The sequence below is a fragment of the Bubalus kerabau genome, chromosome 9, assembly GCF_029407905.1.
Source record: "Bubalus kerabau isolate K-KA32 ecotype Philippines breed swamp buffalo chromosome 9, PCC_UOA_SB_1v2, whole genome shotgun sequence".
Lineage (NCBI taxonomy): Eukaryota > Metazoa > Chordata > Mammalia > Artiodactyla > Bovidae > Bubalus > Bubalus kerabau.
Window position 1 is genome coordinate 53,701,909 of NC_073632.1, and position 27,818 is coordinate 53,729,726.

Sequence of the window (27,818 nt, forward strand, 5' to 3'; positions counted from 1 at the left end):
CAATGGAATATTACTCAGCCTTTAAAAGGAAGGGAATTCTGAGATATACTACCATATGGATCAACTTTGGAGACATGATGTTAAATGAAAAAAAATCTAGTCACAAAAAGACAAAAAGTGTATAATTTCAATTGTAAGAGATGCTTCAATTAGTCAAATACATAGAAACTGAAATTAGAATTGTGGTTCTTAGGATTTGGGGAGAGAAGGGTATAGAGAGTTATTGTTTAATGGGTATAGAGTTTCAGTTTTGCAAGACAAAGAGTTCTAGAGATGGATATGCTGATAGTTTCACATCACTGTGGCTGTATTTAATATCACTGAACCACTGGTTATCATTTAATATCATTATTTAATTAATATCATTGAACCAATGGTTAAGATGGTAAATATATTTTACCAAAATAAAAAAATTGGGGAAAGAGATTAATCAAGAAGCACAGCAAGTGCACAAAACCTCTGTGAAACTATATATAACATACAGTTATTTGTGAAACTATATATAACTATGTATGTATATATACATATATATAAAACACATTGTACTATATACAGTTCTCAACTTGATAGTTTCCTTATCTACCTCTCTGAGAAAATAGGAAGTGAGAGCATCCTTTCACTAGAGTCAAAGGATTCAAAAAGTCTTTTTTCAGGACAACATGCTGGGTTACTGAAGGCCACCAGATAACTTTTTGAAAAATTATCTCCAGAGATGTCTCTTCTTATTTCTCTCTTTTCTCTTGCAAAATCTCCTGAGGTGAGCAGAAGCATTCAGCATCAAATTGTTGCAAACCCTACTTACAAAAAGAAAGTCTCGCTTGAGCTGTGTCTCTGTGACACCAGTGTCTTCCCTTTACACCCTGATGTGCATGGCGAACCTGCCTTTAAAATTCAGGGAACTAGTTTGCACTGTACTTTCTATACCTTGATCCTTATCAGGCAGCTACTTCATGGTGTCAGACTCTCAAAGCTCTGGCTTGAACGATGGCCTCAAAAGCACACAATATTTAGTGTGATCCAATCCCAAATGCATAATTTTAGGTCTTTCAAACTTATCCACAAGTTGCCCTTTGCCTTAAAATCATAGTTAGCAGTTCTCAATTTAGCATGGCTTTTTTGTTGCTAGTCATTTTTGAGGATTGAATACAATATTTAACTATACAACTGACTTTTAAGCAGTATATCAGCCCTTTTATGGCCTAGCAAGTATTAATAACTTTAATAGTCTCCTTTGGAAAAGATCTTTTATTTCTTTTCCAAAAGGGATGTCATTGCATAGCTTTGTTTAGAGCCAATTTTCTCACTACACAAGAGCTCTTCGTTTAATACTGTGTTGAAAGATTTCCTCCTTCTGCCATTAGCATCTTTCTTTTCCCTCTTTTCCTTAATTTCTCCCCTTCCTTCACTTAAGTATATAATACACCTATGCATGTACCCATTCAGTGATTTATTTTAAAAATGCTATTGAGTGCCATTCTTGCTCGAGGCAGCAGAATGGAGTGATGTCAATGGTGATACCTAAGAAATTCCTAAAAATAGGATTAAGCAGCATTTGGAGGAGAAATTGAACAGTCAAATATGTACTGGAAACAAGAAGTAGCCTTTCTCAGGATATACTTAGGAACTGATTAATATCTCTGATATATGCAGCATTAAACTGCTTATAAAGTCTAAGTATTCAGGGTTTATTTGGAGAGGCAGTACAAATTAATATGAATGAAATGTAGGACTCTGTTTAAATGTCCCAAATCATTCAACATAATTTTAGCATGGTGTCTAAGACCTTTTGGGCTTCCCCTGTGTCTCAGTGGTAAAGAATCTGCCTGCCAATGCAGAAGATGTGAGATTGATCCCTAGATTGGGAAGATCCCCTAGAAAAGGAAATGGCAACCCACTCTAGTATTCTTGCTGGAGAAATCCCATGGACAGAGGAACCTGGCAGGCTACAGTCCATGGGGCTGCGAAAGAGTCAGACATGGCTTAGCGACTAAACAGCAACAACATAAGACACTTCAGTCTGGCACCAATCTCCCTCTCAGTCACCATTAACCAGCCCCTGCCCATATTTGATGCTTTAATTCCTGAACATCAGTTATTCTCAACGAGGGTCAGTTTTGCTTTTAATCTCAGGGAATATTTACTGATTGGAGGCATTTTTATTTGTCATAACTCGGTTTGTGGGAGTTGCTACTGCTGTGTAGTGAGTAGAGGCCAGGTACATGCCAAAATGCACAGGGAAACCTTCCACAACAAAGAATTATCCAGCCCTAAGTGCCAGGATTGCTGAAGTTGAGAAGCCCTGCTGTGGCTCTTTACCCAGATTGTGTCTTAGGCACCTGCTGTGACATCCTTTCTTTACCAAACCTCTAATCACCCATCTTAAAATTCAGCTCAAAGGACAGTATATCTTTAAAATGTTATCCCAAGTTGGTTCCTTTGTCCTATTAGTATTGTCTAAGAGCATTTCGTCATTGCTTCAGCTTTTTCCCTCATACACATTAAGTTATAACTCAATTCTTACATTTCTGTCTCCTGTACTGGGCTCCAGGCTGCTCAGGGATCAGGAAAATGTGTCTTGTTAACCTTTACAAATCCAATGCTTGGTGCTTAACATGTTTAGAGAGAGAATGGAGTAAAAATAGGTGATTGGTATTTTAAAGGCCAGCAGTGAGTTGCTGTCAAAGGTCAGTCATTACTTCAGTAAATGATAACTCTTGGTACCCCCCTGCTAGCAATCTGAAGTATCATCACTGAAGATTTCTGAAAAGAGAGGATTTAAGTGTAGTTGAAGGGAAAGTCGCTCAGTTGTGTTCGACTCTTTGCGACCCCATGGGCTGCAGCCTGCCAGGCTCCTCTGTCCAGGGAATTTTCCAGGCAAGAATACTGGAGTGGGTTGCCATTTCCTTCTCCAATAAGTGAATAAAACTGCTGTCTATTGGGAAAAAAGATCCACAACATTGTAAATCACTTATATGCCCCAATTCAAATGATACAATAGAAAAAAATGAAAAGGAATGCTGACTCAAGTCCACTCAGACATGGTGACCTAGGCTTATGTCACATCCCTGGAACCTGAGCAGACTTGGATCCCAGGGCTGGAGTGTCTTGGATCTGAGGGTGCTAGGAAGATATGCCTGGCAATGAGCCGTCTACTGAAGGACCAGGAGAATCTCCAGCTCTGGGGGTGTGGGGAGGTCCTCCTGCAGCCAAGCCAAGCCTACTGAACCCAAAGGATGTTAGAATATCTGGGATGGAAGAGCTTTGAAAAGTCCCCTGAGCTACAAGACTCCTGGTGGTTGGCATCCCAACTCCAGCCTCCTTCCTTGGAGTCATCCCACCTACAGATGACATCACTGTCCACAGAGTAGAGTTGCAGGAATTAGTATGTATCTGGGAAATAAAGGTTAAGGGGGAAGAAGTCAAGAGACACAGGTATAGTTGAAAGAGTGTTCAAAAGAACATGCTTATTTATTAGTTTAATTGTGAATACATCACTATTTTAGCATTTTTGATGGGTTCTAACAGGTCAAACATATGTGGATATTGGCTAGAAAGCAAATGCTTTATCCAGTTGTGATAGGATGTTTTCTAGTTATGAGGTACTTGATCATGACATGCAAGAATGAGTAGATGTGAGGCCATGACTGAATTAGAGATGCCGAAGGGCTGGGCCTCCAGCACCTTGCCTGGGTTAAAGACAGAAAGAGCTCTTTTAAGAGCGGAGATGCACAAGTTAACTGCAGTGCTTCTGATAAAGGCAGCACTTCTAGATAGATGACTTTCTAATCTGGCTATCCAGGCTATGCTGAAAACTTACCTGAATGACTTTTGTTTCAATAGCAAGTTGATACAGTGGTGGAGTAAAAGAGATTCTGAGTTTGTATAGAGTTAGTACTTCAGAGGAGGGTCACGTATATGCCTGTCTCCCTGTGGAGTGAAACACAGGCAGATATTCTTTTCTTGACACATGAAAAGCTGCTTGAAACACAGCATTACTCTTCATTTTGTACCTTTTGGGTGTATGTTTTGAAATTTCTAACCATGTGAGAATTTTTAAAAATATTATCTTTACTTTTGGAAGGAAACTTGAAGACTTATGGGACCAAGAAGCAGTAATTACAACAGAGCATGAGTAAATAGAAGGAAGAGAAAGATTTCTAACTAGGACTGCCAAAACAGAAAAATAACTTGAAACTTGCTGAGCAAGCCCTGGGAAATTTTCTGCATTTTATAGTATCAAAAATCATTCAGTTTTGTCATTTAAAAATCTTAAAAAATTTTTTTTTCCATTAAAAATTATTTTTTCTGAGATACAGACCTGAATATGAAAATAATTTTTTCTAAACTTGAGATTTTTTAAATTCCAGAATCAATTCATTAAGACAGAAGGGGTACATAAAATCACAAGGAAAACTATTTAAAATAAGTGAGGGATAACAGGCAAAAATAATGTTTCTTTTTTAAAAAAAAGATGAATCAAGATAGGGGGATAAAATATAAAAGACATCTAAAAATATACTTAGTACTTCTGAATATCCAGAAGCAAATGTGAAGAGAATATGTTTTGTTACACATACCCTGGGATCCATAAAACAAAAATATATTTATCTCAATATGGAGGTCTGGAATGAGTTTCTTGTATATCTCCATGAAATAATAAATAAGATCCTAAACAACATCCTCAAAGTGAATGCCTTGAGGGTGTCTTTGTATAGACTCTTCTGATCCGCTAAAGGCCTCAACCAAGCCACCTCTCAGGGCAGTTACTGCTCATGTTATCAAGTATTAAACATTACATTTTAGAGTTTCTATAGAAATGGAATCCCTGAATGTCTACTGTGGGCCCCAATGTGTTGCCTTCGCAGTTCCCACCCACCCACACCCTTTCTTTTCCCTGTAATTTACATAATAGTAAGTTGATAGCAGCAATAATGTGTTCTTTAAAGAGATTGTGCTTATAGCAGCAATATGTGTGCTATAAATTCTTAAAGAGACGGGGATACCAGACAACCTGACCTGCCTCCTGAGAAATGCAGGTCAGGAAAAACAGTTAGAACTGGACATGGAAAAACAGACTGGTTCCAAATCGGGAAAGGAGTACGTCAAGGCTGTATATTGTCACCCTGCATATTTAAATTATATGCAGAGTACATCATACGAAATGCTGGGCTGGATGAAGCACAAGTTGGAATTAAGACTGCTGGCAGAAATATCATTAACCTCTAATAAGCAGATGACACCACCTTTATGGCAGAAAGTGAAGAAGAACTAAAGAGTCTCTTGGTAAAATTGAAAGAGGAGAGTGAAAAAGTTGACTTAAAGCTCAACATTCAAAAAACTAAGATGATGGCATCCAGTCCCATCACTTCATGGCAAATAGATGGGGAAACAATGGAAACAGTGAAAGACTTTATTATTTTGGGCTCCAAAATCACTGCAGATGGTGACTGCAGCCATGAAATTAAAAGATGCTTGCTCTTTGGAAGAAAAGCTATCACCAACCTAGATAGCATGTTAAAAAGCAGAGACATTGCTTTCCCAACAAAGGTCTGTATAGTCAAAGTTGTGGTTTTTCCAGTAGTCATGTATGGATGTGAGAGCTGGACTATAAAGAAAGCTGAGCACTGAAGAATTGATGCTTTTGAACTGTGGTGTTGGAGAAGATTCTTGAGAATCCCTTGGACTGCAAGGAGATCCAACCAGTCAATCCTAAAGGAAATCAACCCTGAATATTCATTGGAAGGACTGATGCTGAAGTTGAAATTACATTATCTGAATTGGCCACCTGATGCGAAGAACTGACTCATTTGAAAAAACCCTGATGCTGGGACAGATTGAAAGCGGGAGGAGAAGGGGACGACAGAGGATGAGATGGTTGGATGGTATCACCGACTCCATGGTCATTAGTTTGAGTAAGCTCTGGGGATTGTTGATGGAGAGGGAAGCCTGGTGTGCTTCGGTCCATGGGGTCAGAAAGAATCGGACATGACTGAGCTACTGAACTGAACTGAGCAGCAATTTGATAAAACATAGTTCTAACCTTTCAGCTGAATCAAGCATAGGAATCTGCTCCAAAATGGACCAAGCTGGTATTTACTCTAGACCCTATTCTCTGCCCATGATTTATTAGTTCAGCATAAGTCACTCTACCACTTGAGTAATGCTAGTTCTTTCCCTTGTTAACGGTAATTGGGATAGGGAGAGGGAGCACAGTGGAGGGAGAGGGAGGTGATAGTGATAGTTTCTTTTCTTGAGGCTGAAACTATAAACAAAACTCATGTATAGTCAAGATTGTCAGGAAGATCCCCTGGAGGAGGGCATGACAACCCACTCTAGTACTCTTGCATAGGAAATCCCAAGGACAAAGAAGCCTGGGTTCACAAAGAGTTGGACATGACTGAAGCGACTTTGACTATGCCAAAGCCTTTGACTGTGTGGATCACAATAAACTGTGGAAAATTCTGAAAGAGATGGGAATACCAGACCACCTCACCTGCCTCTTGAGAAATTTGTATGCAGGTCAGGAAGCAATAGTTAGAACTGGACATGGAAAAACAGACTGGTTCCAAAATAAGAAAAGGGGTACGTCAAGGCTGTATATTGTCACCCTGCTTATTCAACTTATATGCAGAGTACATCATGAGAAACACCGGGCTGGACGAAACACAAGCTGGAATCAAGATTGCTGGGAGAAATATCAATAACCTCAGACAGGCAGATGACACCACCAATATGGCAGAAAGTGAAGAGGAACTAAAAAGCCTCTTGATGAAGGTGAAAGAGGAGAGTGAAAAAGTTGGCTTAAAACTCAACATTCAGAAAACCAAGATCATGGCATCTGGTCCCATCACTTCATGGCAAATAGATGGGGAAACAGTGGAAACAGTGTCAGACTTTATTTTTGGGGGCTCCAAAATCACTGCAGATGGTGACTGCAGCCATGAAATTAAAAGACGCTTACTCCTTAGAAGAAAGGTTATGACCATCCTAGATAGCATATTGAAGGGCAGAGACATTGCTTTGCCAACAAAGGTCCATCTAGTCAAGGCTATGGTTTTTCCAGTGGTCATATATGGATGTGAAATTTGGACTGTGAAGAAAGCTGAGTGCCGAAGAATTGATGCTTTTGAACTGTAGTGTTGGAGAAGACTCTTGAGAGTGCCTTGGACTGCAAGGAGATCCACCCCAGTCCATTCTAAAGGAGATCAGCCCTGGGATTTCTTTGGAAGGAATGATGCTAAAGCTGAAACTCCAGTACTTTGGCCACCTCATGCGAAGAGTTGACTCATTGGAAAAGACTCTGATGCTGGGAGGGTTTGGGGGCAGGAGGAGAAGGGGACGACAGAGGATGAAATGGCTGGATGGCATCACTGACTCAATGGACGTGAGTCTGAGTGAACTCTGGGAGTTGGTGATGGACAGGGAGGCCTGGAGTGCTGTAATTCATGGGGTCGCAAAGAGTTGGACACAACTGAATGACTGAACTGAACTGAACTGAAGCGACTTAGCATGCAGACATCTTCAGCCAGACTTATGAACTCAAGTAGTAAAAGTTGGCCAGTAGATAGAGGGAGCCATAGATCAGGTATTCAGAGGAAAACACATGTAAGATACAGATATGAATCCATCTCTGAGGCTTGATTTCATCCCTGATGTTGGCTTCTGTGAGATATCTCTGTTTCTTTTAAGGAATGAAAAGGAGGGTTCTGTAACTTAAATGAGTTGAAACTATTGCAAATTCTCCCAGAAATTTATTTTTATTTGTCTTGAACAAGTTTGGCTTACTTTTGCTGCAGTGGGCCAGGGTTATCCTCCATGACAAGTGCCTGGAGAGCAGCTGTTCAGTGTCAGTGAATCAGTGCCCAGAAGTGAGCTTGAAGAGTCAGTGAAGTAGGGGAGAACACTGGCAGCTTTTATGAAGACTGAGTTCTCTAATCAGGACATATACTTGAGAAGCATACAGCGTCAAACTTGTTTGGTCAGGAAGCAACAGTTAGAATTGGACATGGAACAACAGACTGGTTCCAAATAGGACAAGGAATATGTCAAGGCTATATATTGTCACCCTGCTTATTTAACTTATATGCAGAGTACATCATGTGAAATGCTGGGCTGGATGAAGCACAAGCTGGAATCAAGATTGCCAGGAGAAATATCAGTAACCTCAGATATGCAGATGACACCACCCTGATGGCAGAAAGTGAAGAGGAACTAAAAAGCCTCTTGCTGAAAGTGAAAGAGGAGAGTGAAAAGCTGGCTTAAAGCTCAACATTCAGAAAATGAAGATCATGGCATCTGGTCCCATTACTTCATGGCAAATAGATGGGTAAACAGTGGAAACAGTGTCAGACTTTATTTTTTGGGGCTCCGAAGTCACTGCAGATGGTGATTGCAGCCATGAAATTAAAAGACGCTTACTCCTTGGAAGGAAAGTTATGTCCAACCTAGATAGCATATTCAAAAGCAGAGACATTACTTTGTCAACAAAGGTCTGTCTAGTCAAGGCTATGGTTTTTCCAGTAGTCATGTATGGATGTGAGAGTTGGACTGTGAAGAAAGCTGAGCACTGTAGAATTGATGCTGTTGAACTGTGATGTTGGAGAAGACTCGTGAGAGTCCCTTGGACTGCAAGGAGATCCAACCAGTCCATTCTAAAGGAGATCAGCCCTGGGTGTTCTTTGGAAGGAATGATGCTTAAGCTGAAACTCCAGTACTTTGGCCACCTCATGTGAAGAGTTGACTCATTGGAAAAGACTCTGATGCTGGGAGGGATTGGGGGCAGGAGGAGAAAGGGACGACAGCGGATGAGATGGCTGGATGGCATCACCCACTCGATGGACATGAGTTTGAGTGAACTCTGGGAGTTGGTGATTGATAGGGAGGCCTGGAGTGCTGCAGTTCATGGGGTCCCAAAGAGTCAGACATGACTGAGCAACTGAACTGAACTGAACTGAACATGTATATAAAACAAGTATAGGGTAACTTATTTATAATATTGTTAAATTTTAATTTGAAATCATATTTTAATATTCCTGCTGGGAAGTTTCATGATCAGAAGATGAGAAGTCTTTTTTGGGCGAAGTTCAAATAGTCTATTGACTTTAGTGAAAAACTGGCTTAATATTCTCCTCTGTCCATTTCTCTATGGGTATTTGTGAAATTGTGTTTTAGGTTACGATCTTGAAAGCAAAACCATGTGTTATTTCTCTTTGTGTCTTTTAGAGGTGTTTGTAGAATGTCTATTACAAAAAAAGGATGCTCTGTAAGAATTCCTGTGTTTCTTTCTCAAGAATTTTCTAGAAGGTCTGGAGTTGACAATAGTTTCTCTGTGGGGAGGAACATAAATGTTTTGATCCTTCTTTTGTAAAATCATCAAGTATCTTCCATCCCTGAAATATCTCAGGGTTTTCCCATTCAATCGGCTCAAGCCCCGTGTTACATGGCAGCACTAGGGCCTCTTGTGTTGTTCTGCTGGGAGTTGAGTGGGGAAGCCCATTGGCAGCACACAGGATGAGGGACATGATAATGTGTCTCTGTATCATATGACCAGGGATATGATAGTGTGTTTCTGTATCAGGCTCTAGGTCAGGCAGCAAGCGGGAGCACATGGAATTGGTCTACTTTCAGCAGAAAGTATCTATCCTTAGAGGAGCTTCCTTTACAGTGTGTAGGTTTGCTGTTCGTCACCCTGAGAGTTCATATGTTAACTGGTGGTTAAGGGATTGTTGTTCAGTTGCTCAGTTGTGTCTGATTCTTTACTGCACCATGGACTGCAGGAATCAGGCTTCCCTGTCCCTCACCATCGCCCAGAGTTTGCTCAAACTCATGTCCGTTGAGTTGGTGATACCATCCAACCATCTCACCCTCTGCCGTTCCCTTCTCCTCCCACCTTCAATCTTTCCCAGCATCAGGGTCTTTTCCAATGAGTCGGCTCTTCACATCAGGTGGCCAAAGTATTGGAGATTCATCTTCAGCTCTTCCAATGAGTATTCAGGGTTGATTTCCTTTAGGATCGACTGGTTGGGTCTCCGTGCAGTTGAAGGGACTCTCGAGAGTCTTCTCCAGCACCACAGTTCAAAGTCATCAATTCTTCGATGCACAGATGTTTTTATTGTCCACTTCTCACATCCATACATGACTACTGAAAAGCCATACCTTTGACTATACAGACCTTTGTCGGCAAAGTAACGTCTCTGCTTTTTAATATGCTGTCTATATTTAGTCAAGGGGTGACCTCTTTCTCCATGAAGCTGTTTATCATGTATGCTTCAGACAGAATGAATACTTGCCCCTCTACAGGAACTTAGCTTGAGAAAGAGCTTATTTCTGTGAGTGTAAAATTGTATAAAACCAAGGTAGAGAATTGTCTGCTGAAATCTGTATTCTATACTTTTGTAGATTGAGAGTCTTCAGCCTTTGTTAGATGTTTCAAAATTTGCTTGAACTCTCCAGCTTCTGAGCTCCAGGCACATTGACTGGGCAGCCTTCAAACAGGCAAAAAAATGGACAAAAGCAATGGAGCCTCTTGACCTACTCTCTACAACTCAAATTGAGTGAAGATTATTTAATAATGACAATATTTTCCACAGCAAAGTGTACCCATAGAGTTTCCAATCTCATGCAAAATTGACTTTAACCTGAAATACCAGTGACATGTATTTAGACAAGTTTCCCCCACTATGAGGCAAAACTCATTATGATGCAATCACTTTAATTGCGAGTATATATGGGTTATTAAGTATCAAACTGTGTGTGTTTATTGCTCATTACTATATTTAGAAGTTTAAATAGCTTTACTGCTTTGATAGGTGGTTATAAGCTTTCAAATATTTAAAACCTAAATAACTAAACTGTTCATTTATTCCAGGTTCATGATTTTGTTTAGACAGGAAGAAAATACTTTTCATATGCAAGTTTCCATCATTGAATGAATTTCAGGCATGGAGTAGAGGAGACATTGCCTAAATTAGAGTGCCAGTGGCTAGAGAGGCAATGTGGAGTTAAAATGTGAAAGCCTCAATCTGAACTATTCAGGCTAAAATAACTTTTGAGGGAAATAATGTGAGACTTTGCATTTTACCATGAAGGGACATCTCTGTGGCTGTGACTATGTAGTGCCAGAAACCTGGAATTATCAAAATTAAATACCTGAGGCTTCTTTCCTTTTCGGGTATCTGTATTCAAGGGGAAATATGTATTAATCACAACAGCTTAATTGCTCTATTAATATTTTCTCAGATAACCTTTGTTAAAAGGGGATAAAATAATATAGATGTGATAGACTTGCAAAAATTGTTTTAATTGAACTAAATTAAAGCCTTTGGGAGCTAAACCAAAATATTATAAAAGTTCCTTATCAAGTCAAAACTACTGCTAAGAGTCATTCCCAGTTTTTTTTTTTTTTAAGATAATTAGGAGAAAGAATAATTAGAGAAAGTTTTCTTTTTTTTTCCTATAACAAAACATAACAATTGCAAAGTAGACACTCATTTGAAAACATTTAAAGTTACAACTTTGAAGATTCTAAGACAAGCTTCCAGAATACATGGAAAAATTATTAATAATCTATACCTTTCTTTTTTGAGCTGACAGTTCTGGTCATAACCCTTTTATAGATACTCTCATATTGTGGTCATGGACTGAAACTTAATCTTTCTGGGAAAATTAAAATTCTGATGTGTAGTTCTGTAATTAATACGTAACCTTTGATTAAGTTTCTTCCAGTCCTTTTCTCTGAGATTTTTAAGATCTTAGGCATCCATAACAGTTCTGATCCATGCCCAAAGGAAAAAGTTTGGCTCAACACCCCTCAGGGACTATTGAGTTGATGTAAGGGGCCAAGAACACACCCAAGAGAAAACTGCTGCCCTTTCAAACAACCTTTACAGTGTGGTAGCTTTGCAGTGAACAGACTGTGCTGAAAAAGAATTCTGCTATAGCAGGTGGTTCTGAACATTAAATCTTACTTAAACAGTTCTTTGCTAAGAGTAGGTCACTCAAGATAGAATTCTAAGAGACAGTAACTCACCTGCTTGAATAATCCACTTAACTATTGATAAGAGCGAAATCATTTAGAAGTGTCATCAGTTACACATTTTTCTTTTCTATTAATGTGTAATTTTACTAAAGTTTATTAGATCTTCTTTCTGTATAACACTACATTGAGAAGCTAAATACATAGAATGCATTTCTTGATGCTGGAACTAACCACTCCCTCCTCCAAATAAAAGTCTTGACTATATAATGTTAAAAACTAAAATTCAGCTAAGTAAATTTTAAAGATCTCATTGGCTTTATTCAATGACTCATGAATCGGGCAGCATCACATCTAGCAGGTAGAAGGGAGCTCTAGGATCTGTACAAAATGAAAGACTTTTCTAGGCAGGAGAGGGTAGGATGAGGAAGTGATGAGGAAAAAGTGAACTGTGGTAAAGTCACCTTCCTTTAGGGGATGTCAGGCGTTTACTGGGAAGATTTCCCCACTAAGGTTGACCAGGTAATTCCAGATTGACCAGACTAAATCTTCACTCCTAGGAGAAGCTGCAACTGTAATCAAGTCTTGGTTTCATGATGTGGCTTTAGCAAAGTGACTCCATTTTGAGCCTCTTAGCTATTGGAATATAGCAATTCTGTGAGACAAGCTATGTTTAATTTCTACAGTCCAGAGACCCTGATGCCAAAATTACTTGATGATGATGATTGCTTAGTGACTACCTGGTACATATCTCCTTATTGCATATTTGGACTGTTGTTTAGAAACAGTAGTTCACCAGTTGTGACCTGGTGCCTAGAGGCAATGGCAACCCACTCCAGTACTCTTGCCTGGAAAATCCCATGGACGGAGGAGCCTGGTAGGCTGCAGTCCATGAAGTTACTAAGAGTTGGACAGGACTGAGCGACTTCACTTTCACTTTTCACTTTCATGCATTGGAGAAGGAAATGGCAACCCACTCCAGTGTTCTTGCCTGGAGAATCCCAGGGATGGCGGAGCCTGGTGGGCTGCCATCTATGGGGTTGCACAGAGTCGGACACAACTGAAGCAACTTAGCAGCAGCAGCCTAGAGGCAAGTAACCTGGAATTAAAGTCTAATGCTTTTCACGGTCTTTGGAGACAGAGACCTGGGGACTGGAGTTGACGAGAAGAAGGATGCAGGGGACCCAAGTCTTGAGTGAAACAAGGGTACTTTATTTGCAGAAATGCATTATATATCTTCAATAAAATGATTATTCAGCCATTAAAAAGAATGAAATTCCACCAGTTGCAACAAAATGGATAGTCCTAAAAGGTCACTGAAGGGAGTCATTGAAGGGAGTCACTGAAGGGAATCCAAGCAGGTGCTCTTTCCCATGATCTCAGTCCTGAGAACTGGTGCAGCTCTGCTCATTCCTGTTTTCTAGGAACTGATAAGGAACAGAAAGTCCTTGAGAAATGGCACACAAAGGAAGAAAACAACATATTGGATCCCTTAAAGTTGAACATCCCCTGACAAATGCTGACATTATTTATTCAATCATTTAATAAATATTTGCTGAATTCTTCTGATGTGTAATACATTATTTCAGAAACACTGAAAGGCACAAATTCTGTCCCCAATAGGTTGACTATATATTAGGGAAGACAAAAACTGTACACAAATTACTATAATAAAAAGTAAAATAAAAACAGCCATCATTTCAAATTATAGGGGAAAAATAGATTACTAAAAAATTGGTAGGGAGAGCATTGCTGATGACAATGTAAATTAGTACCAACTTGGGAGCAATTTAGCAATGTCTGTCAAAATATCCAGGAATTCTTCTTGATTCAGAAATCCAACTTTTAGGAATTTGTCTTGCAGATATATTTTCCCAATAAATATATGTAGTGGTATTCTTTATTTTAAATTAATTCATTTATTTTCATTGGAAGATAATTACTTTAAATATTGTGATGGTTTTTTGCTATATATCAGCATGAATTGGCCATCGGTATACACGTGACCCCCCCACCTGAACCCAATATTCTTAGTATTTATAAAAAGAATAGGCAATTGAAGGTACCTATCTATAGACTTGCAAATAATATAATAATGGCAGTTATTAAAAAAGATGAGCCACCCCCTGGCATGATGCATAAAGTCAATTTAACCATAAAAATAAGATAATTATAATTCAAAGGAGATTGTACAAAATACCTTTGCAGTACAACTCAGTCAGTGACAAGGGAAGATAGAGGAAGTGTTAAAGATTGCAGATATGAGGTTGTATGACAGATAAATGAGGTGTGAGACACTGGCCTGTTTCTGGAACAGGAAAAGAACATTACAAAAAAAAAAAAGACAAAATTCAAATATATTCTATAGTTAACAGAATTGTGGCTCTAATAATTTCTTGGTTTCCATAATTGTACAATGTTTATGCAAACTGCTAACATTAGGGGATGCTAGATGAAGGATATAGATAAATCTCTGTAATGTTTTGGGAACTCTTCTATATACATGAGAAAACATGTACGCATTTAAAGATTAGACCTTGCTTATCCTTGTCTCTTTCCCACTGCTCTCCCCCACTGTCTTGAGGCAAAGTAGGACTGATTCTCCTGTAATTTTAAACTACTTTTGAACTCAAAACTTAAAAAAAAAAATCTAGACTAAATCTTTTTTTTTTTTACTGCTATTTTCCATTCATATATTTTTCCCTTTAGATTTTTGATTATGTTTCAAGATCTCTGTGGGAATTGTAAGTCTTCATATAGGAAAATTTGCACTGAGATAGATAAAAGGCTTTTTAGTACATATTTCTTCTGTATTTGCAGTGACAAATCAATTCAGCAACTCGGCACATCTGCCATGTGCAATGTATTGTGCGAGGTATTAGTTAAAAACATGAAGCACTATAGAGCAAGTGGTTGTTCAGTCACTCGTTCATGTCTGACTCTTTGTGACCCCGTGGACCACAACATGCCAGTCTCCTCTGTCCTTCAGTATCTCCTGGAGCAAGTAGAAAAAAATAGAATTTACAATTTACTCAAAACTAAATTAACCATGACCAAAAATAAATTTTAAGTGGTTTTTTCTAATTTTTAAAATAAATATTCACATCTTGTTTTTAAAAGTACTGAGTTTCCTCAACTTGCTTTGTGCTTAATTTCACCATGTCAGAAGATTTCAGCCTTCCAGGCAATTATTAGACTTATTCTCTGTATATATCATTACCTCCTAAGCTACTTTTCCCTCATTCGCTTGCTGTCTGGACTGACATGCATATTAGTAGGACAGAGTGACAGGGGAACAGAAGATGCCGTTGTTCAGCATGTGGGAGTCACTCTGTATATTTGGCTTGGATAGGGAAAGGAAGGCTATCAATTTGCATGTGTACAGCTCAGTGTGCAGGGGATTATTTGTTGTGCTTATGTGCTCGGTTGTGTCCGATTCTTTGCAACCCCATGGACCATAGCTCGCCAGGCTCCTCTGTCCACGGGATTATCCAGGCAAGAGTACTGGAGTGGGTTGCCATTCCGTCCTGCAGCAGATCTTCCCAACCCGGGGATCGAACCCAGGTATCCCACTTTGCAGGTAGATTCTTTACCATCTAAGCCATCAGGGAAGCCCAAGAATACTGGAGTGGGTAACCTAGCCCTTCTTCAGAGGATTTTCCTGACCCAGGAATTGAGCTGGGGTCTCCTGCATTGCAGACAGATTTTTTAGCAACTGAGCTACCAAGGAAGCCCCAGGGGATTATGGGCATGGGTTTTTCCAGAGGGATCCTGTCCATGGTAGTGTTTCTTCAGGAAAACCTACCTTTGATCAGATGTGTCTTCAGAGTTGGGGTTTCCTCTTCAATTATTTCACTTAGATTAGCCTCACAATCTTACACCATCCCCTGTTGAGTTAGGCAGTCTCTGGCCTAAAAATGTGCTCTGTTTGGTTGGAGTAATGTTGTTCAGCCTAGTTTTTCAGCAAAAATTGATTGTTGAAATTTAGAGAAATTTTAAAAGTATGACTTCCCAGCTTCTTTTGCATATCTAACAACGCCAACCATATCGTCCTCATAACAAAATCTACCAGTGCAACTGCCCGCTCCAGCTGTCACACACCCAGTCATTCCCCAGTGTCTTTGTGATCCTGAGGCCCTTTACCACCTGTGATTTATCATCAAGGTTGAAGGAAAAAGAAATTATCTCTTGTACCATGGTAAATGAAAATTCCTGGTGCTGTAGATTATAAGTATGCATGAGCACCCATGGAAACCCATCTCCTACACCCACTGTAACTTTTACCATGTGGTACTGGACATGCCTGCCTTGTCCAGTGGAGGGAGAAAATGGTGGTATCTTTCAAGGTGACTTCACCTCAGCATGTTCTTTTCTGCAGAGTATGCAAAAGGAAGAATCTTCCTGCACAAATCCCTCCTATTTTTTTGTTCATGATGCCATTTCATACAGTTCTATTCAGACAATAACCATCCATAATCATAGAGTGCACTCATATTATGTTGCATGAAACTGACAAAAAATTTAAACTAAGGGTTTTAGCAAAAATAAAACAAGATATTTAAAGATAAGCATAGTTAATCTTTTCAGGGAAAATACGGATGTGAATCACTCTACCTGCCATTCTACTCAGTAGTATTCACCCTGAAGGGAGAGATAAATCCACTATTCCTTCAGGCAGCTTCGGTTTCCTAATGTTTCTCATTGTGTTCTTATTGTGATCCTCTGAGTGGTATCCTGGTGTTTTTGATCCTTCATGAAAATTCATGGAAGAAGCTTAAACACCATAATATCAAGTGAAAAAAGTCAAGCTGAAAAGTCTGCATGGACAATTCCAAATATATGGCATTCTGAAAAAGGCAGAACTATAGAGACAGTATAATGATCAGTTGTTCATGGGGTAGGGAGGGAGGAAAGTGGAGCACAGATTTACAGGGCAGTAAAACTACTCTGTATGGTATTATAATGGTGGATACATGTCATTATACATTTGTCCACACCTACAGAGGGCACAAAAACAAGAGTAAACTTAATATAAACTATGACTTCTGGGTAATAATGATGTGTTAATGTTGGTCCATCAATTGAAGCTGTAAACAAAAAGGACAGAGTCTTGTGCATCATCCAGTTATACAAAGGATAAAGTAACAACCCATTGCAGTTGCCTACCAGCAATGTGACCTGGGGGGAATTCAGGATGGTAAAAAATAGGATGAAGCATTCTGTGTTTTTTGGATATACAGCCCCTAGATAGTTAAGATGCATATCTAAGAAAGAATTTCAATGACACCAGATTCTTGCATCTTCTCATGCTTAGAAAAGCAATAAAATCATTAACTTGAGATATCTGTTTTTGTGATTAGCAAGAATGTTCTACCAAGGTGTATGCTAGACTTCATGTATTTCCTAGCATCAAAATTTATAGACCTACTGGCTCTTCCCATACCTATTCAGAGCAGTCCCCACAGAGCTTGTGAGAAACTATTTCCCAGGCTATAGTCTTCAGTAGATTTCCTGAATAAAGCTAAACTCACTTTTCTTTCAGTCAACACAATTGTACTCTAGTGAGGGATGTTAATAATGAAGGAAGTTATGCATATGTACATGTGAGCAGGGTATATATGGAAAATCTTTGTACCTTCCTCTCAATTTTTCTATGAATCTAAAACTACTATAAAAAGTTCATTTTAAAAAATAACATGACACATTGCAGACAAAAGACTTGCACCCACATAGTGTAAGATTCCATTAAATGTTCCCTACAGTTTTGCTATCACTGTAGTAATATGGACATTTTCTGGGTTATTCCCATTAACCATACTAATATCTTGCCTTTACCTTATAATAGCCCATTAAGAGCCTTCCTATAAAGAAAGTCAAGTCCTCATTACCTTGAGTTTGCCTGGTTCCTTCTTGAAAAATTCACATACTAGTTGATATTTCTATGAATTATATTTTCCTGCCTCTCTTTTTTTCCCATCTGAATCATTGGTCTTAAAATACCATGACTCTTTGTCATTCTCATGAGAGCTTTCCTAGCTAAATTTGTATCTCACTCTTTTACTTCTTTCCTAGATCTTTCCCTCATGCTGCCTTGTCTTGTAGAAGCTCCATTATTCATCAGCTTTCCTTTTAAAATTGTCTTGAAAGTGCCTTGAAACAAAGAAGTCTCATGTTGAATTTTTTAATTTAAGCTTAGAAATAGGAGTTTTAAGAACAAATGTTGAAATTTTACAAGTCTGTGTTTTTGTTTTCATTCATTACACCTTAAAATCTTGTGAATGTGCAAATAAAAGATTTGCTTTAGATAGTGGTATTTAGAATCAAAGATTATAAATTACCTTCTGGTGATAAATATCAAATCCTTAACCAGTAATAAAGCTATATTCCTTAATTACTTTGCTTTTACCATCTGCCAAAGAATACATTAAAGAATATAGTAAACAAAAGAGTGAGCTGTAAACCCTGAGATTCTGTGAAACATCCATAGGAATTTTCCCTTGTGATAAATGACACATTACTTCAGCGGAAGATTTGAGGTAAGGGGAAGGAAAGGAAGCTGTCAAGGAAGATTGAAAGGCAGATGTGTGATGAATACGAGGCAAACTTCAACTCTTTTTACACTTTCTTAACTTTAACTCTTGACTGTACTATAGCATAGCACAAAACATTGATAGCTTACTTCTCTGTATCTACTTGTATACATGTAAAATGGGCATTTGCATTATAATTTGTAGCATTTTGATATGGAAGTGCCTTTACTCAGGTAGTAAAATGTAAAAAAAACAAAAACAAAAACAAAAAACCAGGACAAAATTCTATGGCAGTAACTGTTGGACTTGCAATTTTTGAAATATGTATCTGAGCCTGAAAATTGTTTTCTATGCTTGGGCAGTACACTGCTTTTCCATCAATTTGAGGCACATAGAATGTTCAAGCTGGAAGGATTTTGGAAATCATTTGGTCTAAGATTCATTTTATAGATGAGGGAGTCAAAATAAAACTTATGAAAAATGTAAAGATGAATCAAGGGTGCTTGTTAGAAGATTCAATTTGCTGTTTCACATTACTGCAGCTATTAGAGGATAAGACCAAGCTGAGAAGAAAATACTCATACAGTGATAGTGCTTTGGATTAAAAGGGAAAAATATAATGAAGGCTGCAGTCATTTAAAGAAAAATCATGTTATCCATGGTCGAGTTTATTGTAATGGCACAGACACATGCCAAGTATTATGGAGGAGGTTGGAACAACTTCTCAAACAAACAAACAAACAAAAAGATTTCCATTCAGGTTAAGTCACTAGTCATACTGATTTCTAACAACTTAAGTTGCGGTCTATGCTATGGTTATTAGCATTAAACATCTGAATTGTATTAACCAGGATCTACATGATGACCTTAAAGAAATTTGAAGATATGGATAATGAGTCTGTCTACCTGTATATTAAGGATTTTTAATTTTATGAACAGCAAGATTCTAATCTTATGATCAATTTTAAAAGAATCATAACATTTTAAAATGAATGTATATTTGTTTTTCAAATTAACAGTATCACAATAAATATGATCACTAGAATTTCAATGATTATTTATATTCAAATTTTTGAATAGGAATAATTTCCTTTAAAAACTGGAAATAGAACTGCCTTATGATCCAGCAATCCCACTGCTGGGCATACACACTGAGGAAACCAGAAGGGAAAGAGACACGTGTACCCCAATGTTCATCGCAGCACTGTTTATAATAGCCAGGACATGGAAGCAACCTAGATGTCCATCAGCAGATGAATGGATAAGAAAGTGGTGGTACATATACACAATGGAGTATTACTCAGCCATTAAAAAGAATACATTTGAATCAGTTCTAATGAGGTGGATGAAACTGGAGCCTATTATACAGAGTGAAGTAAGTCCAAAAGAAAAACACCAATACAGTATACTAACGCATATATATGGAATTTAGAAAGATGATAACAATAACCCTGTGTACGAGACAGCAAAAGAGACACTGATGTATAGAACAGTCTTATGGACTCTGTGGGAGAGGGAGAGGGTGGGAAGATTTGGGAGAATGGCATTGAAACATGTAAAATATCATGTATGAAATGAGTTGCCAGTCCAGGTTCGATGCATGATACTGGATGCTTGGGGCTGGTGCACTGGGACGACCCAGAGGGATGGAATGGGGAGGGAGGAGGGAGGAGGGTTCAGGATGGGGAACACATGTATACCTGTGGTGGATTCATTTTGATATTTGGCAAAACTAATACAATTATGTAAAGTTTAAAAATAAAATAAAATTAAAAAAAAAAGTGAAATAAGCAAGGTGACAATATTGACATACTCCTTTCCCAATTTTGAACCAGTCTGTTGTTTCATGTCTGGTTCTAACTGTTGCTTCTTGCCCTGCCTATGGGTTTCGCAGGAGGCAGGTAAGGTGGTCTGGTATTCCCATCTCTGTAAGACTTTTCCTTATTTTGCTGTGATACATAAATCAAAGGCTTTAGTGTAGTCAATTGAAGTAGAGTTGATTTACAGTGTTGTGTTAATTTTAGGTGTATAGCAAAATGATTTATATATATATATATATATACACACACACACACACATAATTCTACATGTTAGTCATTCAGTTGTGTCTGATTCTTTGCATATATATAATTTCAGATTCTTTTCCCTTATCAGTTATTATGAAATATTTAGCATAGTTCTCTGTGCTAAGTCCTCAAGAAAAATTTTAAACATAATGGAGTTGGTTTTATAAGCTCAAGTGGTCATGCCTGGAAATTGTTGCCAGCGATCCCAACTTTAAAAACCTCTAATGAGGATCTAATCCTAAGGCAGCCAGGACATTATATTATAATGGTATGGGAGACAGCAAATTATTTGCCTGTGACCAAATTATTTCACTAACTTATGACTGTTGTGTGAGGAATGTAGTAGAAGTTAAGGGCTCATTTCCCATGAGGAATTGTATTCTGGGGTGATGGTGATAATGTTCCCTTTTATGACTTTATAGGTTATTTTGTTTCTGCTTGTATATAGTAATGAAAGGGGCATTATATAAGCATGTGACCAAAACAAATAGAAAGGTGAAATACAGTCTAAATATTTATACTTATATATGCCAGGAAGCATAGGTTGAGGCTGGGCTGAAGTTAGAAACAGCTGAATTTCAGCCCCTAACCTTTTACTTTTGTGTTATTGGTCAAATTATTTCACAGTTTCAAGCTTCAATTTCCTCATCAATAACACACTTCACTTGGAATGTGTGTAGCCACTTGGCACAGGTCTCAATATAAACTCAGCATGTAGATTGGCTCTGATCATCATTAATTATAACTGATTAAATATAAGAAAGGAAAGAAAGGGTATAAGATGGATAGATAGATAAATGGGTGGATATATGGGTGATAGAAGAAGGAAAGGAGGGGGAGATAAGGGGAGGAAAATATGGAAGGAAGAAAGGAAATAAATTAGGGAAGGAGAGGAAATAATTTATTAGAGCAAAATTATTATATTTTTGTTTGTCTTCTAATTTTGATATTCTGGAGATAAGTTATACATTGAGCAAGTAGATGGTATATGAACTGAGTATTCTTTTTCTAAAATATAATACTTGCAAGGCAATAGTCAAATAAATATTGAGAGATTTCAGATATGCATGTCTAAAATTTAGTGAATATAGAGGTTGGCCACTGTTGTATCCTGTCCATCAGCTTCTTTTAGAGGCTTTTAAATTAAATTCACTTGTAAAAGAATTCAAGTAATTTATATTAGCCAGTTGAAATGTCAGCTAGAAACTGAAATGAAGATTTATTTATGCACTAGTGTCAAACCTGTTGAAATACAATGTCCTTAGAAAGTGTCATTTGGGATGTTAATGTTATTAATGCTAGATCGGAAATGGGTGAAGCAGATGTAATGTGAACTTGCCAATTCATTTTATTTGAAATAGAATTATAAAAATTATAGTTTTCCTTTTTAAGTATGCTTTTGTATATTTCATTTTTGCTTTTATATTTTATATTTCATTCAGAAAGTCTAGAATTGTTTTATATACATTGTTTAAGGACTATGGGTTTTAGGAAAACCCATTTGACACAAATCCAAGTCAAAAAATTTATATAACCACAAAATATTTCTCCACTGAAGTTTACCAAAAACAAAGCAATAAGTAAACAGCAACTTGAGATGAAATATTTGCAGCTCACATCACAAAAGGATATTAATTTTCTCAATGTTTAAAGGACTGCAAATCAGAAAAATTCTTGGAATATAATAGATAAAAGGAACCAAGCATAAGCTAGTAAGCAAAAAATATATAAATGGTTTTTATTTATAAAATGTGTAGCCTCATTTATGTGAGTAATATCAGCTGAAGCTGCAATATCATTTCCTACTTTTCAGATTAGCAAAGGATTAATCTTTATAATAAACTACAGTATTGGGAAATTCTAAGGAACCCATATATTGTCATACAATGTATAATGCAAGCACAATTGAGCTGGTTTATGAGAAATACAACTGTCAATAGCATTTAGAATAAAATCATATATATTACCTTTGACCTGGCAATGCTTCTCTTAGTTTTTTCTCTTTCCCCCCAAAGAAATACATCTACTGACATAAAGAGCAAGTGATCCATTTACAACAATTCTCACTGCAGAGTTTTGGTAATAGAAAAGGACTGGACATTCAATATCATGGAAATCCAAGTCTATGACACGACCAGTAATGCTGAAGAAGCTGAAGTTGAAGAACTGCAAGACCTTTTAGAACTAACACCTAAAAAAGATGTCCTTTTCATTATAGGGGACTAGAATGCGAAAATAGGAAGTCAAGAAACACCTGGAGTAGCAGGTAAATTTGGCCTTGGAGTACAGAATGAAGCAGGACAAAGGCTAATAGAGTTTTGCCAAGAGAATGCACTAGTCATAGCAAACACCCTCTTCTAACAACATAAGAGAAGACTCTATACATGGACATCACCAGGTGGTCAACACTGAAATCAGACAGATTATATTCTTTGCAGCCAAAGATGGAGAAGTTCTATACATTCAGCAAAAACAAGACTTGTAGCCGACTGTGGCTCAGATCATGAATTCCTTATTGCCAAATTCAGACTTAAATTGAAGAAAGTAGGGAAAAACCACAAGAGTATTCAGGTATGACCTAAATAAAATCCCTTATGATTATACAGTGAAAGTGAGAAATAGATTTAAGGGACTAGATCTGATAGGCAGAATGACTGATGAACTATTGATGGAGGTTTGTGACATTGTACAGGAGACAGGGATCAAAACCATACCCAAGAAAAAGAAATGCAAAAAGGCAAAATGGCTGTCTGAGGAGGCCTTACAAATAGCTGTGAAAAGAAGACAAGCCAAAAGCAAAGGAGAAAAGGAAAGATACACCTATTTGAATGCAGAGTTCCAAAGAATAGCAAGGAGAGATAATAAGAAAGCCTTCTTCAGTGATTGGTGCAAAGAAATAGAGGAAAACAATAGAATGGAAAAGACTATAGATCTCTTCAAGAAAATCAGAGATACCAAGAAAACATTTCATGCAAAGATGGGCTCAATAAAGGGCAGAAATAGTATGGACCTAACAGAAGCATAAGACATTAAGAAGAGGTGGCAAGAATACACAGAACTATATGAAAAAGATCTTCACTACCCAGATAATCATGATGGTGTGATCACTCACCTAGAGCCAGACACCCTGGAATGTGAAGTCAAGTGGGCCTTAGGAAGCATCACTATGAACAAAGCTAGTGGAAGTGATGAAATTCCAGATGCACTATTTCAAATCCTAATAGTAGACACTGTGAAAGTGCTGCACTCAATATGCCAGCAAATTTGGAAAACTCAGCAGTGGCCACAGGACTGGAAAAGGTCAGTTTTCATTCCAATCCCAAAGAAAGGCAATGCCAAAAAATGCTCAAACTACTGCACAATCACACTCATCTCACACTTTAGTAAAGTAATGCTCAAAATTCTCCAAGCCAGGCTTCAGCAGTACATGAACCAAGAACTTCCAGATATTCCAGCTGGTTTTAGAAAAGGCAGAGGAACCAGACATCTAATTGCTAACATCCACTGGATCATCAAAAAAGCAAGAGAGTTCCAGAAAAACATCTATTTCTGCTTTATTGACTCTGCCAAAGCCTTTAACTGTGTGGATCATAATAAACTGTGGAAAATTCTCCAAAAGATGGGACTACCAGGCCACTGACCTGCCTCTTGAGAAATCTGTATGCAGTTCAGGAAGCAACAGTTAGAACTGGACATGGAACAGCAGACTGGTTCCAAATAGGAAAAGGAGTACGTCAACACTGTATATTGTCACCCTGCTTATTTAATTTCTATGCAGAGTACATCATTAGAAACGCTGGGCTGGAAGAAGCACAAGCTGGAATCAAGATTGCTGGGAGAAATATCAATAATCTCAGATATGCAGATGACACCACCTTTATGGTAGAAAGTGAATAAGAACTAAAGCATCTCTCGATGAAAGTGAAAGAGGAGAGTGAAAAAGTTGGCTTAAAACTCAACATTCAGAAAACAAAGATCATGGCATCTGGTCCCATCACTTCATGGCAAATAGATGGGAAAATAGTGGAAACAGTGGCAGACTTTATTTTCTTGGGCTCCAAAATCACTGCAGATGGTGACTGCAGTCATGAAATTAAAAGACGCTTACTCCTTGGAAGAAAAGTTATGACCAACCTAGACAGCATATTAAAAAGCAGAGGCATTACTTAGCCAACAAAGGTCCATCTAGTCAAGGCCATGATTTTTCCAGTAGTCATGTATGGATGTGAGAGTTGGGCTATAAAGAAAGCTGAGTGCCAAAGAATTGATACTTTTGAACTATTGTGTTGGAGAAGACTCTTGAGAATCCCTTGGACTGCAAGGAGATCCAACTAGTCCATCCTAAATGAGATCAGTCCTGAGTGTTCATTGGAAGGACTGTTATTGAAGCTGAAACTCCAGTACTTTGGTCATCTGATGAAGGACTGACTCATTTGAAAAGACCCTGATACTCAGAAAGATTGAAGGTGGAAGGAGAAGGGGACAATGGAGGATGAGATGGTTGGATGGCATCATCGACTCAATGGACATGAGTTTGAGTAAACCCTGGGAGTTGGTGATGGACAGGGAAGCCTGGTATGCTGCATTCCATGGGGTAGCAAAGAGTTGGACATGACTGAGTGATTGAACTGAACTGGACATAACCCAAATGTCGCTAATAAAGGACAGCTGAACTAAATTATGGTACATTCATGTATGTTAATACTATTAGCCATTAAGGAGTATCAGTTCAGTTCAGTTCAGTTCAGTCGCTCAGTTGTGTCCAACTCTTTGCGACCCCATGAATCGCAGCACACAAGGCCTCCCTGTCCATCACCAACTCCTGGAGTTCACTGAGACTCACGTCCATCGAGTCAGTGATGCCATCCAGCCATCTCATCTTCTGTCATCCCCTTCTCCTCCTGCCCCCAATCCCTCCCGGCATCAGAGTCTTTTCCAATGAGTCAACTCTTTGCATCAGGTGGCCAAAGTACTGGAGTTTCAGCTTTAGCATCATTCCTTCCAAAGAACACCCAGGGCTGATCTCCTTTAGAGATTTAGGGTTTAAATACCCTGAACAGAAAAATGTTGACATACAGTATATTCAAAAGATAAGGTTTAGCAAAATATATATATACTGTGTAAAATTGTCATATTTGCTTGTGTATCAGGTGCGGGGGTATGCAAGGCCTTGCCAGGTTCAGTGACTCATGAGGAAACCTCATAGGGCTCAGGGTATAGTCATATTCATGGACATGATTTATTACAGCAAAAGATATAAAGCAAATTCAGCAAAGGGAAAAAGGCATATGATGTCAAGTCTTGAGGAAAGTTTGTACAAACTTTCAAGGGTCCTGTCACCAGGAAGTCATGGAGGAGACATTACTTTCTCCAGCTCCAAATTGTGGTAACAAGTGTGGAGTGTAATCTCCCAGGGAAGCTCAATAGAGATTCAGTGCCCAGGGTTTTTATTGGGAGCTGGTCATTCCCAAGCACCAGCCAATGGCCAGCCTTCTAAGGAGTGTCTCTTAGGAGAGCAGTCACAGGCCTGCTATGTTAACGATTTTCTGCACAGCTTCTATGCAGACTCTCTCTGAAATAATAAAACTTAGTCAGTGACTTTGGCTTCTTCAGGAAGAATAATTGACTGGCTAAAGGACAAGAGGATATTTGATTAAATTTGCTCCCTTCAACATTTACCCTTTTCTATTCTTTTTACTTTTATCACCAGGGAATGTGTTACATACTTGAAAAAAAAAGGGAAGGTTAAAAAACTCACTGAGTTTGAGGTATATTTTGTTAGAATGACTTTTTTTTTCTTTATTTTCTCTTAATATATTTGTTTTTTCACTAACATTTTAATGTTTACTTCTTTCTCTCTCTCTCATATATATATATATATATTTTTTTTTTCTCCCCTGTCCATGGGGTCACAAAGAGTCAGATACGACTGGGTGACTAAACAACAGCAAATATAATTTTTAGGTTTAGTAGAATGAGAAATCCAAGGGCAGGCAGTCTGTACATCAATCAAAATGGTTGTAGGGTAGATCAGTGTTTCTAAAACTTTCTCATGTCCTGGCACACTTACAGAGCGACACTATCTCTATGAATACTGGGATATACACATATAAAGCAACCAGCCTGTGGGCCTAGCCATATCCCCCTAGCTTTGAATTCAACAGGCTGTATTCTTTAGAATAAAGAGGCTCTGCTTATCCTCACACATTAAATAATATCTGCTTTTATTTTTGTTAAAGACATTTATTTATTTATTTATTTACGGCTGTGCTGGGTCTTTGCTGTTGCACGTGGGCTTTCCCTAGTTGTGGTGAGTGGAGACTACTCTGTGATGTGCAGGCTTCTCATTGCAATAGTTTCTCTTGTTGGGAGCATGGGCTCTAGGTGTGTGGGTTTCAGTACCTGAAGTGCATGGGCTCAGTAGTTACGGCTCATGGGCTCTAGAGCACTGGCTTAATAGTAGTGACATGTGAGCTTAGCTGTCCCACAGCAAGTGGGATCTTCCTAGGCCAGGGATTGAACCTGTGTCCCCTGCATTGTCAGGTGGAGTCTTTACCACTAAGAACGAGGGAAGCCCTCTGCTTTTATCTTAAATATTTTTCTCACTTTAAAGACTGCTTTCTGGTAGAGGCTTCCCTGGTGACTCAGATGGGAAAGAATCCGTCTGCAATGAAGGAGACCTGGGGTTGAGCCTTAGTTCAGGAAGATCTCTCCTGGAGAAGGGAATGGCTATCCACTCCAGTATTCTTGTCTGGAGAATTCCATGGACAGAGGAGCCTGGCAGGCTACAGTCCATGGGGTTGCAAAGAGTTGGACATGACTGAGTGGCTTAACACTTTCACTTTATTTTTTCAGAAGTAAACACAGTACCCACTCAAGTTTGCAACTCCTAGATTTCTTGTGTTGTCATCTCACTCCCCATTCTCTTAGAGACAGGATTCCCTTGCCTTTTCTCCAACCTTGCCTCCACTTTCCTACCCACAATATTTTGCTTAGGCTCCTATTATTTCCAGAAATATCCTTCCCTATCAAAGTCCTCTGATGAATGTATATCTGTTTTTCAAGGTCTAAGCTGAATTATCTCTTCTCTAAAAATTCTTCTCTGAGTCACCTATTTACAATTAATTTCTTCCATCTCTAACTCCATTTGTTTCTACCTTTAATTATAGTACTTACCTTTTTGAGTCTTATCTAGTCACCTCCCCCCCAAGCTTTCAGTGATTCTTAACCCTTCCTGGGCATTACAGA

At 38.4% G+C, this 27,818-nt stretch overlaps 1 protein-coding gene across 34 annotated transcripts in view; it reads left to right on the top strand.

Annotated features, from left to right (window-relative positions):
- The window catches only part of LOC129619891 (uncharacterized), a 684,565-nt gene that overhangs the window by 107,732 nt on the left and 549,015 nt on the right, over window positions 1-27,818 (top strand). The window contains exon 4 of one of the 34 annotated variants that reach the window (XR_008698265.1): window positions 10,399-12,231. The exons of 32 other annotated variants lie outside the window; for them this stretch is intronic. The gene's annotated coding sequence lies outside the window, so the exon portion shown is untranslated. Of the gene's footprint in view, window positions 1-4,081; window positions 4,383-10,398; window positions 12,232-27,818 lie in introns of those variants that run through there. One more of the 34 variants, XR_008698263.1, reaches the window with a different exon arrangement.